A 19,659-nucleotide genomic window follows, 5' to 3' on the forward strand; every position below is an offset into this window, starting at 1 on the left:
GGAGGATCAGCAATTTCTGATGTTTTTTTTGTTTTGTTTTTTTTTGCTTCCCATAGATTATGACAATACAATATTCTTCTAACTTTACTTTTAGTGGGTAGCTGATGTTATCTTTATATTCACTACCATAAGTTTTGCATAGGAATAAATTCACATAGTTCTTGTTCATGATGTCTTCTGCTGTACAGGAGAGATATTCTCAAAGGTTTAGACCTGCTTTTGAATACTGTACTGATAATCAATGAAATGATATACCTTAATTGTAAGATTGACGTGGTTGTTTTTAGACTAACATTTCCTAAACTCAGCTCTTGAAAGTTGATGTTATGCTTGCAGGAGAGTTGTTACCCAAAAGATCTTTCTAATAGTGATCATTTATTGGTATGCATCTGAGTTTGTTCAAGATTGTAGGTGATAGGTGTTTCATTTCTACATGCTTCAGATATGGTGGAATCAAAGCTTGGATATTGTGCAATGAATATGGGCTTCCGTTGTACAGATATCATTCATGAAGGTCAGCTTATTGGTTTTTCCTTTTCTATTATGAACTGTGTTGAAGGTCTTATAAAGTTCACACATTCCAGCAGTATGTGTTCCTTCCAGGTGAGTCCAGTGTATGAAGATACCTTTATACATGTAGATGATATAGTTATCTAAAACTAAAAAGATTTGTAAGATTTAGCATAGTAACTGAACTCCAATAGCCTCGTCAGTAGATCTAAAATAGAGATAAACACAATATGGGAGTCTTCAATAAAGAAAAAAGAACATTAAGCTTTAAACCTTTAAAAATACAAATTTTAAAAAGTGGTTAGGTTTAAAGCTCTAAACTTTCATTCCAAGACAATGGCTTAGTGAATATAAGCCTTAATTATGAACTATTGCAGTTTACTAGTTGGACATGAGTTCAATCCCTAGTGCAGTGAATTTATATGAACTATATCTCAAGTGGAAATGAGTGAATAGTATGTTGAGTTCTGAACTAACTAATATGAAAATATTCCTGAAATGAAACAAAGGAATGAGAGCAGTTTTGGCATCTGTAAAATATATGTGTGAAAGAGGTACAATATTTGTGATGTTGATAGTTACCAAGATAAAGACACTATTCAGAAAATATGAGTATACTGATAATTATTCTTTTTGTCAGAAATCCAAATTATATGTGTATATACATATGTACATACATACATACGTACATATATACATATATATATATATATATATATATAAATACACACATGTGCATATATATATTCATATATGCCTGTGTACATATATATATGTGTGTGTGTTTGTGTATGTATTTTCAGGTTAAATATTGAAAATTTTAATAATATAGAAATATTTTTTCAACTTTTGATTATTTATTCTATTAAAATTTCATATTATTTCATACTTATATTATTGCACATTCAGTGAAAGACAAAATTTGGTGTATTTTGTCATGAGGCCTGTTTGGAGTTTAGTTCTTTAAGGTGTGTTTACATAGTAGCAGCAATCATGTCATAGCCTTAAGATGTTAGACACAGAATTCTCCATGTAGAAAAACTGACACCTTTTATTATTTATTTTTATTTATTTCTTTTGATCATTTTATAAATGCAAAAAACCCCAAGGAAATATAAAAAACATATAAAATATTAATTTTGTAATGAACATACATACACACATATACTTACAGATGTGTGTGTGTTTGTGTGTCTATATGTATATTCATGTATGAATGTTAATGTGTGTGTGTGTGTGTGTGTGTGTTTATATACATAAATAATAAGTATATGTATATTTATATATGTACATATATAAATAATATATATATATATTTACATATGTACATATATAAATAATAAATATATGTATATATTTATATATGTATATATATGTGTGTATGTATGTATAATTTAGCATGTTTTCATCCACTTGACAAAATTCTGTCCATTTTGAACATCTGATTCCCCCAAACTTCCTTAGTGTGTACCAATATTTTCTAATGACTGAGCCAAAATTTCTGATTCACCTGTATCACAAACGTTTTATGGTTGTTGATTTGCTGTTGCTCTAAAAAAGAAAAAAAACGAAACAGGTTTTATAAACTTAAAACCTTCACAACATTGTTTATCATTGTTATTTTAGAAATATTCTTCCTAATATTAAAGTCTTATTCTTCCAGTCATATATTAGCTTTCAAACATTGAACAATCTTAACAAGTTGGAAACTCACATCATTTCTGTGAATAAATTTCTGCTGAAAGGTGCTTTTTTGGATGTTTTAAACAGTAATATCATTACCCTCATGTGTTCAGTAACCAGTTTGAGTGCAAGCTTTTTATGCATGATTAAATGAGGCCCAATTCCAAGAAAACTGGCTATTACATAATAGATTATAGTTTTTATTCAATGTTTTGTATAGATACACTGTTTTTTTTCATCTCAGGTATAATTGAATCACTCCTACAATAAAATATGGCAAACACAAAACTATTTTTGCAATGTCCCTGTTTTAATATATGATACTTGAGTCATGAGTGTATGTGCACACAGACATATATGTATACATGTATACATACAGATACATATACATATGCATATACACAAAAATATATACCTCATCTATTTATCTGTCTTTCTATATATAAATATATATATATAAATATATATATATATATATATATACACACACATGTATACATGCATGCACACACACGTGCATGCACACACATGTGCATGCAGACACACATATTATCTGAAGTGTACAGTATTATATATCTAGCATGGTTGTTCTTACCAATCAATGGTAAATCTATGCTATGTAATGATAGATATATAATACTATACATTTCAGATAATATACCCAGTTTATTGCCAGATATATGAGTGCATCTTTTTCCTGATTTATGGACTTTTAGATGACTTACTTATGTACATATATATATATATATATATACACACACATGTATACATGCATGCACACACACGTGCATGCACACACATGTGCATGCAGACACACATATTATCTGAAGTGTACAGTATTATATATCTAGCATGGTTGTTCTTACCAATCAATGGTAAATCTATGCTATGTAATGATAGATATATAATACTATACATTTCAGATAATATACCCAGTTTATTGCCAGATATATGAGTGCATCTTTTTCCTGATTTATGGACTTTTAGATGACTTACTTATGTACATATATATATATATATATACATACTCATACACACTGGAAAAATTGGACACAAAAATGATTATGAAGCTGCACACACAACATACACAGACACATACAAATATGTAAAAACTGGGATTAATTCTTCTGGTAAACATGTTAGGATCACTTAGAATGAAAGAGCTGAACATATTTATATGTGTTATTAAAACATGAGTATCAACATGTTTCATTAAAACAGATATCCAACAAAATGCTCTGAACTTACTGTTTAAAACACACACTTATACACGTACATACACATGTGTGTGTGTGTGTATGTGTATATATATATATATGTATGTATTACAGAGATGTACTTGCATAGCAAGTGATCTGATGTGAGATCATGTGCTGAAACAAAAGTAATTGCAGCATGGAAGGTGCTTTTATACATACATATATATTTATATATATATGTGTGTGTGTGTTTAAACATGACTATACATACATACATTTATACATACACACATGCATATATATGTACACACAGGCACAAACACAGACGTTCACACATACACATATATGCACACATGCACATATTTCGTTTGTATGTCTGTATGCTTATGAAAATAACTACTTCAGCAGTGAGCTGAAAAAAAGTACATGATTTTTCCATAACTAATATATAATATGTAACACTTGCATAATGTTTGTATTTCATAGAACATCATCGTTATACTTGATTTTATTTTCCAAATATACTATTTTATATCAAAATGATGGAGGCATCACATTATCTTTGTACTGTAACTATGGCAAAACTGCTGTCACATAATTGTAGGTTACAGCATGACGGCAGTAAAGTTCTTGCAGTTTACCCAAAAGACAATAATAAAAGTTGCATTGGTTGATTATGGCCATGGATCTTTAGATGTAGCTGATGGAGTATGCTTTTGATAAACCTAAGTAATAATAATAATGATAATAATAATAAGGATAATGATAAATATTTATGTCAAGAATGTGGCGAAGCCTAACTGCAAAAGAAAAAGTAATATCAGTTTCAATGGAGCATTGTTCTTTGTTTTTTTAAAAATGAGAAGAAAATTGTGCAACCTGGAACCACTGGACTTCAAAACAGACATACATATTCTTCAAAATCTTGCCGTCCTTGGAATACCTCATGGTCTTTGGAAAGTACCTTTTGTCTGAGGCCTGCTGACTGTTAGTATGAAGAAGAAAAAAACTCAACAAAGCTAGTATTTTAAATCTATACTGTGGAATGAGATTCTAATTCATTATATTTGTCACAAGGGCAGTAGATGAGAGGACATTACATAGTCTGGTTACAAAAAGTGTGGGTGTTTACACTGAAATTAAATGTTTGAGAAAAAGAAAGTGAAAGAGTGTGCAAATTGTAATAATGTCCCTAGACATAGACTACCATCTAACACTAATTAAGGAATCTCACAGATCTTGGACTACCTTCGCTATAATGGATAATGAAGATAATAATAAAAGTAATGTTAATAATAATAATTTTATAGTAATTATATTCACCATCATTTGATGTCTGTCTTCCATGCTGGCATAGATTGTAGACAGTATTGATAATCATACTTTTGAGAATAAACGTATCTTCTCTCATAAACCCATTGGCAAGTTAGTCAATAGGACATTGAGTTTTCTTAGCATATATCAGTGGATTGTGTCTCATTGTAGTATTTATATATATATATATTAACATTAACTGGTTGGCGGCATTTCAGAGCAAAGTACATCCTATTGTAGTTTCAGTGCATGGCTTGCAAATAGATATCGACTGCTGACTTTTTCATTGGTTTGTCTATCCACTATTCCCTAGAAGATCTACAAGTCTTTAAAATAGGGGAGTATTTACTTGTGACTATAACTAAAACACAAGGTGCGACAGAAAAATAGTATTAATTCAATAAGATTTTCAGAAGAAAATTTACTATCTAAATAGCATAAGCCCAGGGATATTGTTAATTTGATGTTCAAATAACACATATTTTCTTGATGTCACATCCTGTTTGACATGTGTTCATTAAATATTATTTGCAGATAATTATGCTAAATATTGCCTTTATCAATTAAATATTTTTCTTCGTTAATTTCTCTGTTCTTTCTTCTACCAAGAACGCTGATTGATAATTTTCATTTTAATTCCTACCTCAAAACTAAAAAAAAGAGGAAGGTTCTATGCAATCATTGACCTTTTAGAAATAGCAGTCAATTTTAACTCATCATATTCTATTATCTTTAAAAAAACTGCTAGAATGCTACATAATTACTAATTAACAAAATGAGTAGATGACCAGATTGAGGCCACTTCTGATGATATGGCTGTTTAATGAAGGCAACAACAACAAATAAAAATTATTTGATGACCTTACAAGGGAGCCTTTAAGTGGTTGCTTAACATGCTAGAAATAGTGGACAAATATTCCTCAAATCACACCCTACCATCTTAAAAATATTGGAAGGAAGGCATGATACCTTGGATAGTATAATTCTTAATAGACTATGACTGAAAGAAAAGTGGTTTGGTTACAGAATGCCTTTGATCATATTTTTACTCAATCAGGATTGAATTGTTACTAAGCTAAATAACTAAAAAATTTCTGGTCAAGTTTTCAGATTAAAATGATATAATACTGATGAAAACTAACCACTGATCCCTCATCAAACCAATCACCCTTATTGACTCATTCATAAATTTCACTTATGGTCAAGATTTCTTACCCTTCACTTTGCTTTCCACTTCAAATACATAAAAGAAATAACTTTGTTAGAGACATTAAGCCAATTTCAGTAACTTACAGTTTCATGTTGTCACAGTGACCAGACAGATTTTGTGTGGACAGTCAGTTGGTTTTAAACAACAACAACAACAACAATAATAATAATGATAGTGGTAATAATCCTTTCTACTATAGTCACAAGACCTGAAATTTTGGCTGAGCAAGCTAGTCTATTACATTGCCCCCAATGCTCAATTTGTACATATTGACCCTCAAAAGGTTGAGAGCAAAGTCAAGTTTGGCAAAATTTGAACATCGACCACTAAAAATTGTTTCGCATGCCAAAAATTCTGCCAGCCCACTGCTTTAGTAATAATAGTGATGATCATTTAATGTCAATGTTCCATGCTAGCATGGGTTAGGTAGTTTATCAGGTTCCAAGGACTGCATCGTGTTTTAGTATCTGCTTTGATATGGTTTCTTTGGTTGGATGCCCTTCATAATGCCAACCATCTTACGGGATTTGCTGAGTGCTTTTTTCATGTCACCAGTACTAGTGAGATCACTATGCAGCTTGGTAGACTACAAAATCTGAGGTGGTGGTGGTGGTGGTAGCTTTGTGCTAGGAAATGAGGAGGTAAAGTATGTAAGAAGTGGGTGGTGAAGTAGGTTCTTGGTTTAGAGGAGCTACATGGCTAAAGGAGTGTGAGAATACTCAGTAGGAGCTGCAAAGGGATAGATATAAATAGTAGTATTGAGGTATCCAAATGGCTCCTCAAGATATTAGATGAGTAGAAGTAAGTAGGAACAGGAACAGAGAGTGTGGGTGGGTGAAAAGAATGTATGGAGGAGCAAGAGAGAGGGAAATGGGAGAGGGGTGGTAGGCAAAAACTGTAATGATTGGGCTGGGTTTTAAGGTGAATATATAGAGTGATGGATAAAGGGTAGGGAATGACCAGTGACACACCGGCCAAGGAAGGTCATGGGATAGAGAAATAAGTGGAAGCCAGGAGCAGCAGGATAATAATTATGATACAGTTGACATAAGTCATTTGAAGGACAGAGTTAACATGTGGCTGGGAGGCTGCAGAAAGGAGAGAGGCTGGCATAGTGCATGGTAGAAGATGGGACATGTTATGAAACTGTTGATGGTCATTATGTTGTTCAATTTTTAATAGGATATGAATAGGGTATGATTTATAGAAGATGACAGGAAACTGTGACTTCATACCTCGAGAAAGACTATAGAAATTAATATTCATATACTAGAGTCATTATAATTTCTTGACAGGGGCAGTTGATTTTAAGAAACAGGAGAGAATCAAATACAAAATGATTTGTGTTTTCTAATTGTGTTCCTTTATGTTCTTTGTTCAAATCCTGCCTTAGACATAGGAATCAATGAAATAATACCAATTAATTATACTGTCCCCCTCAAATATGTGTGCATGTGCATTTGTTAGAATGTGTTTTCTTTGGGTTGGAGGTGTATCAGGGACTGAAATCTATCAAAGATATTCAGTATAGTTCAGGAATAGTGTCTTACTGCTATGGACTGTCTAGAAGTGAAGGAAGCAATATATTTATGGCTCATCTCTCAGCCCAAAAACATATTTTCGGAGAGAGTAAAGAAGGTTGTGCAAAGATGGGCTGTATTGAAAAGTAAGGAGACTATGTTGAGAAATGATATACATTTAAGATCTCTATTAATGCTGTAATAATTTAAAAAAAGAAAATGAAAATAAAAGTAAACACATCACTGACTGCTAATTTTTAGAGCACAGAAAGTGAAGAGACCATGATTAATTTTAATTGAATATTCGAATTCAAACCAACACTGTGGTGACTGAAGGGAAACCATGTCAAGTGAAGTGCAGGAAATTAATTTTTCTACCAACTGGAAAAACAAAGATCATTGTGGATAGTTAACAAACCCTCTTTAACCCTTTTGTTACCCTATTTCTGTTGAGATACTCTGTGTTTCTTTCAATTAATTTTAAATATAACAAAGAACTTAGTAAAATAACTTAGTTATCATTCAGCTAGTGTTAGGAACATTAATTATGACTAAGGTTTGGTGGAAGATTTTAATTCATAACTTTTGTAAACAAGACATTTGTACTACAGAGCCAGAGCCGGTTTCAGCCGGATTGGTAACGAAAGGGTTAAGGTTATATCTTGGTCAAACACTAAGAATTCAATTACATTTTCTTTGTAAGATATATAATGGTGGTAAGTTTAAAATGCTGGTCTAATCATTACATGATCATGAGCTCATACATTTGTACTGTAGTAGTAGAGTGTTGTGTCATTTTCAAAACACCTAACTGTATTTTCTCCAACTTCGACAATTAAAAAATACAGGTTCCATTGCTACTTCACTGTCATTAGGTTAGTGGCTAAAAAGTTGTTTCAGAAAACAAACTACCACAATCATGTAAAACTGAATGAAAAACTGGCCTGACTGAGTGCTAAACTCCACCTCACTACCTCCTCTGAAAAAGCAGTTTTTCTCCATGAACATGTGTACCTTCATTTGCCCCAACATGTAGAAAACAGAATCTTCTTAGTATAAATCAAAACATCGCCACCACCACCACCACCACAACAACAACAGTAATGCTAGTTAGATTTTATATGCTGATATTGCTAATTGGATTTTCTAAGACATTTACATGTCTTTCCTATAATAAAATGTGGCAGGTTTGTATTTCAAACCTATAGACTAGAAGTCATTTATAATATAATTAATTAACATGCTAAATAATGTAATTAATAAACCATAATGTCATTATATTTGACCTCACCAAATTAATGTGTTAAAATTAAAAACTAAAGTCATCAGATATCCAACTGTAAATGCCATTTGCTGTAATTCTTACTAGAAAATTTCTTTCATTCCTTAATTTTATAATCTTTGCTATAGCAGCTAAACTAAGACCAGCTATTAGTTAATTCTAGTCAAATGTAATTTGAATGATTTAGCTAAATTAAAATATTTTGTTGGTTAGTTTCTTGAAAGTAAGACAGAAAACTCTTACATGATTTCTAAGTCAAATTATGGGCAACAGCTGTTTAATTAATTAATTTCCATACTACCAAAATTTAAAATTTAAAATTGAATAGTTAGAATATTAAATAACAATTTTAAAAATTACATATTTTTCAGTGCAGTGTGGTATGATAGATAAAAGGTTTCTCTCATTTTATTTCCAAAGTTAATCATATTACTTATGTTCTCAGCAGAAAAATACATTTCGTTCTTTTTGTCTTTTGGCTATTTTATTGTAGTTCAAATTAATTTTGTTGGTGATGTTTTAAACCTTACATAATAATAGCTGTTTAAATGAACCAGTGCCTGTTATGCTAAACTTCAATAAAATGTACTTATATTGAATTTACATGATGATAGACAAATAGGAATGTCTCTCATCATATTTTGTAACAAATCAGCCACTGTGAACCAATCAGATATGTACAATTTGGCTTTCAATTAATACTTTCCTTTATAGCAAAAACTTTGTGGTCATCAGCAGATTCCCAGAGAGTTGGGATTATGATGAGCCTGTTTTGATCTTCAGTTGAAGCCATCTTCTATCCATATGTTGCTAATGCTCTTGGGAGAAAATATCATATATAATTCCTCCTTAAAACATAGGTTCTTGTACCTAGTAAGAAAAAGAAGAAAAAAAAAAGAAATTAAAAAGTAAAAAATATAAAAAAGAATGAAATATAATATTTTTCTTTATCTTTCTTAGATCCACATAATGTAGTGTTTGAGATTCACTTTTCCCATTTTGAATGAATATTAGATCATTTAGTAAACATTGTCTACAAGAACTTGTAAAAATATAATAGTAATGTAACACGGTATAGTAGTAATATAAACACAATATTGGCTTTGTGGGTGTGGACAAAGAACTCCACCCACCTTTCAGCACTTAGATAGTCTCAAAATATCAAAATTAAAACTAACAGTTATCAGCACTGCTTATCTTATAATAAACAACATTCAACTCTAATTCATTTGCTTTCATCAATATTTTTTTAATCAAAGATCGATTCCTTGTATTAAATGGTCCCACAAGATACCTAAATTTTGAACTTCTTTACTTGGCTGTGAAAATAGAATATATATCTATAACAAAACAAAAAAAGAATAACAACAATAATAATGATAACAACAAAAATAAAGGAATATTTTCTTTTTGGCTTGCTATTCTACGAGAAGTTCTGATTTCACCATCTGCATTTGTTATTTGTCTTCACTTTCTACATCTCTTTTGTCTTTGAAAAGATTGTTTTTTCTTTTATGTTTACAAGAATATGTTGCTATTAGAATGTATATCTCACATCAAAAAAACACTTTTTTAAATACAGGCAATGACTTTTTAATCTCAGCCATTACATTGTATGAATTATTTAGAGAAATGATGATGTAGTGAAACAATTAAAAGTTAACATTAAAATAAAGGAGGAAAAATATCCCGAGGGGAACATTTTTCCTACTAAACGTAAATATGATAGCATCTCACATGTGTAATATAATGAGTTGAATGACTGAGATTATGAAAACAATTAGTAGAAAAAAACCCTTCTTTTAGGGTTGTTGAAACATTTAAAAGCAACAAAGGAGAACTTCAATAAAATCAATTAATTGAAATTTTGAAAAATATTAGAAATACAGAATGGGAGTAGATCTGGTCTTAAAGCCAACTGGTGAAAGCAACTGGTAAGTTTCAGTCTTATTTGACCTCCTTAGCAAACTGTTTTTTATTCAGTTGGCAAGACTTAGAGTTATCACTCTGTTTATAGAAACAGAGGAAATACAATGATGTAAATTATAATTTAAAAATGAATTTTATGAATTGATTTTTAAAAAAATGTCTTTCCTCTCTATTATTCAAATTAATTCTGAAATAAAAACATTCATTAACTTTATTTTGTTGGCTCATAAATATTTTGGATGATAAAATTGTACAACTGCTTAGTATGCTGTTTTGAAATAATATCATTTAAAGATTCTGAACTTTAAAGATGACATATTTGGAATGAAAACTAATATTTGAATTAAAACTTACCGGGAATTCATAAGATCCTACATCAGAAGAACTTGCAAAGGTCATGAATATTTTCCCTCCTCTTCTGACTTATAGAGAGAAAAGTATAATAAATATTAAATCAAATTATCGTATGATAACTAAATTATATTACTGCCTTTTACTGAAAGAATTTTTCATACACCAGTTTTTCTACTTTTTATTTTTATTTTGATATTGACATTAAAATGATGATGTCCACACTCTTATAAATATATATATATATATATATATATATAATATACATATACATATACATACATACATACATACACACACACACACATATATATATATATGTATATATATATGTATGTATGTATGTATATATGTGAGTATGTGTATATATATGTTGACATCCTATAAATGTCAGATAAGAAATATTGGATGTCACTGATAATCAGAAAGCTGATGATTCCAGAAATCAATGTGATTATTAGCCAAAAACTGATAATCTACAGATCAGAAGAACTCTCTCAGATGTGTACAGATTTAGAACAACATTCCATAGACACATTAAATACAAGCAGATTTAATATTTGAATACGGTCTAACAAGTAGTTTGTCTTGATCAAAATCTAAGATCACCTCTGGAGATATTCTATATGTCCCATTACCATTATATCTAGAGGAGGAGCTTCTGACCTGTTAGAAAGAGTAACCAAGTCTTCTTCATGGAAAGGGGACATATATATTCAGCATAATGTATATCTTAGATAGCTTTGCTGTCAAAAATTATTAGTTGACCATAGTTTGAAAACTTTTGATCATCCATCTCCTTAACTAGGTCTGAAGGAGATGTTGGGTTAAGCAATAACAGAAATAACATTTAGGATTAACTAAAATTATTTTAATAATTAAGTTTCCATTATTTGTTCATATGTAGTAGAAGGCACCTGCTCAATTTGTTGCGAAGGAAGACTATAACAGAAACCATTTGGTTGATAAGCAAACTAACTGTACAGATAAGTCAGCTCTTATTATAGTAGTTTAATTATTCATTTCTCACTAATATACAGAGTGTAACCTGAGAGGATGAGAATGGTTAGATTTAAGTTAATCATCTAAAGGGCATATTCATATGTTTTACAGTTTATTGCCATTGTTCATCATTTTAAATATCTAGTGTTCTGCCTCATATTTGTTGGTCTATGACTTCTAAATGATAGAAAAACTGGTTTAGATATATTTGAGAAATAACTGATTTCTCTCCCTCAGCATGCATAAGCTATTTGGCTAGTTGAAGTTCCATCTCTTTATGTTTCTATTAAAACATCTGTATGGATATTGTGTACTGGAAGTTTTAAGGTTGGTACATCAATAAAACATATCAGTTATATGTCATAAAGTAATATTACAAACAGCAATAAGCCATTTGCCTCACTATAGCATATGACTTTGTCTAAAAGAAGGGTTGGTGTGGCTAAATTTTTGATCCTGTTCATTCCCTTCACCCTAATATTTTGCACCATGAGAAAGCAGGATCAAATAGCTCATTTGTCAGTCTTAATAATTACTTAAATAAGCAATTGCATAGAAGCAGGTGAATAATCACACAGATCAAAGAATATCTTAATGTTTTGATTTTGAATAATTTAATTCCCAAAAGACAGTCAATGCCTATAGTGTTTGAAGGCACTCCCAGTGTTGCTGATGACGCTTGTAGAGAACATATAAATAGCAAGGGGAGATTCCAAATAAATAAAATTCTAAATGGATAGGTAAAGTACATTTAGAAGGTCTGTGAGGTGAGATTTAGAGTGTATAGTAAACTGAAAGACAAGTGGTAAAGAACATTATGTAACAAAATTTTTACTTTTTTTTGTCTTTGGTCAGTAAGTGCTATTTCCTATTTGCTTCTATCAAGAAATCAGAGGAAACTTGGCTTTTGTAATCTGGACATCAATGTTTGGAAAATGGCCTATTTTCCATTACATTTCAGACAGATTCAGCACTGTGATGCTAAAGCAGAAATATCAATATAGCAAATAGTCTGCTCAATATCACAACTTTGCTTGTCATTTGCTTGACTTTAACCACTTGAACATGTTCCTTAGTGGCTGACAATATGTACATCTCTGATTATGAGCAGGAGTAGTGGGGGAGCATCATAGCCCTGTGTTGAGAGGGATTCTTTAGAGTTTGAATGAATGTAACAAAAGCTAAGTTTGGAAGAAATGTTATCCATTTGTCACACTTTCTAGGGGTAAACAACTACGAAATAACAGTAATTACCCAAGGGCAAAAATCATGCTACACATTGTCATTTGATAATTATGTTTAAGTTGCAGTGGATGATTGTATTTTAAAGGCAATATGATGACACATTGCATTGATATGTTAATGATGGTAATCTGGTGGTAAGTGAAGGCTGGCTAAAACATAGCTTACATGTGTCTGACAGTAGTAATATCCCAATGAGATATTACTTCTCAAACGAGAAGAATGGGATGCTCATGTGCATTGCTGAAGATGATTAACTCTTGAAAAAAAAACAAGAAAAAGAAAAGGAAAGCAAATAAAAATTAAATCAAAACTAAAGTAGCTTTTAACACCAAAATGTTATTCAGGTGCTGTTCTAGCTGTGTCATAAATGTATGACATGCCATAATAAATTCTGAGGTATATTACAGCTTTATTGCAAATGTATACTGTCTAATAAAAGATTTTAAGATTTAAATGGATATAGACATGATTGTATGAAAAGAAGTTTGGTTTCCAACCACATGATTTCAGGTTCAGTCCCACCGTATGGAACATTGGGGAAGTGTCTTCTACTATATCCTTGGTCTGACCAAAGCCTTGTGAGTGGACTTGGTAGATGTAAAACTGAAAGAAGCCCATTGTATAAATATCTATATATCTGTGTGTGTGTGTGTGTGGTGTGTGCGTGCGTGCATATCTTTGATTCTGTATGTGGTTTCCAACCACATGATTTCAGGTTCAGTCCCACCATATGGAACCTTGGAAAATTGTCTTCTACTATAGCCTCGGGCTGACCAAAGCCTTGTGAGTGGACTTGGTAGATGTAAAACTGAAAGAAGCCCATTGTATAAATATCTATATCTGTGTGTGTGTGTGTGTGTGTGTGTGTGTGTGTGAGTGTCTTTGATTCTGTATGTGGTTTCCAACCACATGATTTCAGATTCAGTCCCACCGTATGGAACATTGGGGAAGTGTCTTCTACTATATCCTTGGGCTGACCAAAGCCTTGTGAGTGGATTTGGTAGATGTGAAAATGAAAGAAGCCCATTGTATAAATATCTATATATCTGTGTGTGTGTGTGTGTGTGTGTGTGTGTGTGTGTGTGTATGTGCGTGCATGCGTGTCTTTGATTCTGTATTTGTTTTCCACCACCACTTGACAACTGGTATTGGTGTGTTAACAAACTCATAATTTAGCAGGTTTCTCACTGAAGAGAGTCTATGTGGCTACTTACATTTTCAATTGTAATGGAGCAGGGTGGAGAAGAATAAAGCAGATATTTCTGTGACCCTTCAACATAAAAGGTAAGTAGTTGTGTATTGGGGTAGAGGAAATGTGCTTGTGGGTTGGTAGAGGTTGCAAGAGTGTTTGAAGGATGAAAAATGGGGGAATAGGTGAGGCAGTAAATATAAAGAACGAAGAACAAGTGTTGAATGGATGATGAGTAGGGGAGACGAGGAAGAGTAGCTGACAATTGTAGAGACTGGTTATGATTGAGTGGATATAGGGAATAATGTTAAGTGGTGGTGGGTAACTAGTGATCATGGGGTTCAGATTTGCAGAGTAATGATGATGATTAAAGACAGAGGCAAGATAAGAGAGAGATGACAAGTGGTTGGGTAGGTTGCATGAGAGAGGTAAAGAGGCAGGCATAGTACATTAGAAGAGTGAGAGTTGTATGGTGGCAGAGAAGGTGAGATGATTTCATGGCCCAAGGTGTGGGGTGGCAATATAAGATGTTTCAGGAGAGATCATTATTCCGGATGAAGAATGTATAACAAGGGAAATGTTCCTGGGTAGTAACAAAGATTAGTGATTTCAAAGAAAAACTGCAGTTTGAGAAATGAAAAGTGGTAGGGGTGTCTTGGGGAAGAAATTTGAGCAATGGGTCCAGTTATGATCATACATATCCACATACAACACTTCCAGAACTTAGTTTCTCAAAGTTTGGAGGATCTTCTCTAGAACCATATGTCACCTGTTATCTCAGTCCCTTGGCATCTCCTCTGTGAAGTTCATGGTCCTAACAATAGCTGTCACCACTTTGTCCCATGTCTTCCTGGATTTGCCAATCCTACAAGCTCTGTCCTTAAGAGATTGGTACTCCATTATACAGCTCTCTTCAGTGTATGTTGGCAAGATATACTTCTCTTCGATAAGGATTCAGTCAGAATATTCTTATAATAATCAGTAGTCCTACTAGATAACTTATGAAGTTATCTATTAGATACCAATACATTGATTTTGTTTTACTTATAAATAACCAGAAACTGAACAAGTAGTTTATCATATGTAGTCATGTCAGTAACCAAGTCACAGTTGGTGTGAGGGAAATTTTGACACCTAATAACACTGCATAACACGATTTTTGTCCTTGGGAAGCAACTTTTATTTTCTATTTGCTTACCCCTAGGAAGTATAAAAAATGGATTATATTTCCTCCAAACTTTGTTACATTTATTCAAGCCCTAAAGAATCCCGCTCAACACAGGGCTACGATGCTCTACCACTACTCTTGCTCGTTTTTAGCGATGCACATTTTGTCAGCCACTAAGAGACATGCTCACATGGTTAAGGTCAAGCAAATTTATAGTATTGAGCAGAATATTTGCTATATCGGTATTTCTGCTTCAGCAACTCAGTGCTAAATTTGTCTGAAATGTAATGGAAAATAGGTCAGTTTCCAAACATTGATGTTCAGGACATAAATGTCAAGTTCGAAAAGATAATAGTCATTTCCTTTGATTCCTAGATAGCGACAAATAGGAAATAACACTTACTAACCAAAGAAAAAATGAAAAATAATGACATCGGGGTGGGGCGGTGCATACCCTGCATGTAGATATTTTTTTCACAAAATAGAGTGCGGCTTACAATGCATTGCTTATCCATGCTTTTTAACTGAACTGAATTAATTTTTTTTTAATGTATCACCATTATAGGTATTTATACTCCGGTGAACTAAAGAAATCAACTTGTAAATAAACGAAACCCTCGAATCCATCAGTGTACACACACACACACAGTCACATAATTATATATGTATGTATACACGCATGTCTACGTGCATAGGTACACCATGATCTATATACACGCAGACGAGGATCAATTCGTATGAAAAGGAAAGTGAACAAAATAATATGACCATTTGCTTATCGGAAAATTTGTAAGTTTAAAAAATTTTTTTTTAAATTTCAAGAGTATCACCATTATAGCTATTTAGATACTCCGGGAAATATGTAAGTTCCATTTTAAAAAGATTTTTTTAATGTATTACCATTATAGATATTTAGGTACACCAGTGAAATTAGAAAATCAAGTCGTAAATAAACGAAACCCTCAAATCCATCACTGTACACACACATACACGCACACACACATGCACGCACACACACACACACACACACACACTCTCTCTCTCTCTCTCTCTCTCACACACACAGAGTCGCATATCTATGTATGTATTTATGTATGTAAGGACACACGTGTCTACGTGCATAGGTACACCATGGTCTATACACACGCAGACGAGGGTCGATTCATATGAAAAAGAAAGTGAACAAATTTGTAAGTTCGATCTCTTTTTAATGATAATCAAACCAAATGTTCGTCATTTTGAGCCACTCACCCATTGAGTATTTAAGCCAAATGTGGTGAAAATCCTTTCAGACATTTTCTTGTAATTTGCAAAAACACAGACAAACAGACCAAGATGAGTGATTGCAGTACCCTGCTTTCGCTTATGCGTGCAGAGTAAAAGTTAAAAAATATTGTTACACAGTGTAAAAAGTGTTTAAATGAAGTTAAAAGTCTTTGTGTGTTTTTGGAAGGTTAATATGCATCTTCCACTTTGCAAATATTTTTTGTTTCCATACGCTGTCTATGATGAAATCACTTGCCTGGCTAGTACATATCCAAAGTTTATCATATGTCTCCTTAGAAAGTACTGCAAAAAAATAAATATGTTTCCCTCAAGGGGTTTGAATAACCTACCCATTTCCTACTTGAGAAATTCTTCACAAACTGTGTTATAGTTACATATGAAAATTTAATACAACTTACGAGGAATACGATTGGCGCTATAATATCAAAACTTTTTCATTACCAAATTTATAATCAAAACCATAGATTGTATTTTTAGAATTCATTTACAAAGTAAACAAGGATTTGGAAGGCATTTGTAAAATAAACAACTTTTCATTAATGAGGTATTTTTCAGAATATAATCTGACAAAATGAAGGTTTTCATTTAAATATCAGCATTTTTTCAAACGTAGTTTTATGAAGCAGCGATGAATACTGCTGGCTGACAGTAAAAATGTTTCAGAATTAAAATCATTTTATAAATTACTTCATTGTACACATTATTCCTTTACACACACATACACACACACACGTGTATAGCGGCAGCCATTGCAATCTCCGAGACCGGAACGAGAGCTCACCTACATCCATTTGCCATGCGTGAAATCACAATGAGGCTCACGATGGCAAACCGTATATAAGGGCAAAACAGATTCATTCTCTCTCTCCGCTTCTACGCAGCAGCGCTTGCTGAGCACACTTCACTGGCTGGGCCTGTCTGCATGTTGTCTCTCCAGAGGCAATGTGCCCGCACTAATGGAGATACAACACTATGCACACAGCTCGAGATGGTTGCTGAGAGCAACACACTTCACCTGTTGTGTTGTAAAATTGCATTTGTACTTAAAGATTTCTTTCTTCGCCTGGCGGAGCCTGAACAACACGAAGAACACGATATAATGGGAGAAGGCGATATTTTCCCGACATCGTAAACCTTGCCTTCCATTATATATATGTGTGTGTGTGTGTATATTATCCGAAATGTACAATATTATATATACATCACGGCTGATCTTACCAATTAGTTTCGCGCAATAAAAACAGCGGAGAGTCAGCTAACAATCTGATTATATAACCTTACACTCATCAGAATTAGCCAATATGGAAGGGAATATGACGACTGCTCTCTATTGTTGGAGGTGAATTAGTACATCCGGTTTGCAGTTGCTGCGAAAAAGGGGGTGAAACAAAAAGGGCCAAGGGATTAGGTTAGAAGTTACGTCCCTTCGTTGAGTTAGCTGTAAAGCTGGTAAGAGCTATCTTGAAATGTTTGTGGAGAGGTGTGCATTATTAAGTGTGGTGCTCCTGTGGTGATGAGGTGCGTGATATGTGTGATGGTGTCATATGTATAATTTTCTCCAGGGGTGTAGGTGTAACGTCAGTGAACGTCTTCTCTGCACTTTTCGGGTGCAGTTGGTGCAATCACTTTCCGTTGCTTTAATATCCAGATTCCACCAGTCAGAAACAACAAGACGCAGACGTAAAAAATATATATCTACTTTATTCTCTTATGACAGTAACAAATAAGTGGTGTATCTAGTATCCCTTTGGTATGGATGTGTCAGAACTGAACTTTATCGCTGTAGAATTTACAGTGTTCAAATGCAAACGACACTGGTCAAGATGGCGTCCGAATAGGGAGAGAAAATGATGTGGTCGGCAACAAATGTCGGGGGAAACGAAGATAATACGCGTCTTCTTCTATGTAAAACCTGACTGCTGCTATCAAGTCCGGAGAGAGAATATTACACGTTTGATACCTTCGATAGCTGTGTCTCAAGTCACTGCCTACTGGACGCTGGTGGTCAACGTCCTACGCTCCCCTTGCCTCGCGGCTAAACTGCCACGTAGGCAAATGGTCCCTCTTCCGGTGGTGAAAGCACCAACTCCGCACGCGCGAAACAGAAATGGACGGTGCGCGAGCGCGCACCGTTATATAGGATCACTACATAGGTATATATAACTGTGTTTTTTAGTCTGTTTTCTTTCTGTATTGGTATGCCAAGTTCAAAAATGGAAATTTTGACCTCAAAGACGTACCTCGTTTTGGCCGTCCACTTGAGTTCGATGGAGAGCGATTAAACCAAATTTTGCACGAAAATTCTCGTCAAACGACAAAGGAACTGGCACAGAAAATGGAATGCTCACACACTGCTATAGAGAAGCATCTGCACTCGATGGGAAAGGTTCAGAAGTATGGAACATGTGTTCCGCATGCTTTACGTGACAACAACAAAAATCAACGAGCCATAACTTCCACTGGTTTGCTTGCTCGTCACCGCTCAACTCATGGACACAAGTAATGATTTCTTTACCGAATCGTTACTGGCGACGAAAAATGGTGCCTGTACATCAATATGAAGCAGCGTAAGGAATGGCTTAGTCCCGGTAAACAAACGATACTGCGCGTGAAACAAGATCTTCATCCGCGTAAAACGATGTTGTGCGTATGGTGGGACTGGGAAGGGATTATCCATTACGCATTGCTTGAACGGAACCAAACGGTCAACGCGGAACTCTATGTTCAACAGATGGAACGACTCAACACGGCTATTCAAGAGAAAAGAACT

Source organism: Octopus sinensis, linkage group LG3, assembly GCF_006345805.1.
Source record: "Octopus sinensis linkage group LG3, ASM634580v1, whole genome shotgun sequence".
In the NCBI taxonomy this organism is placed as follows: domain Eukaryota; kingdom Metazoa; phylum Mollusca; class Cephalopoda; order Octopoda; family Octopodidae; genus Octopus; species Octopus sinensis.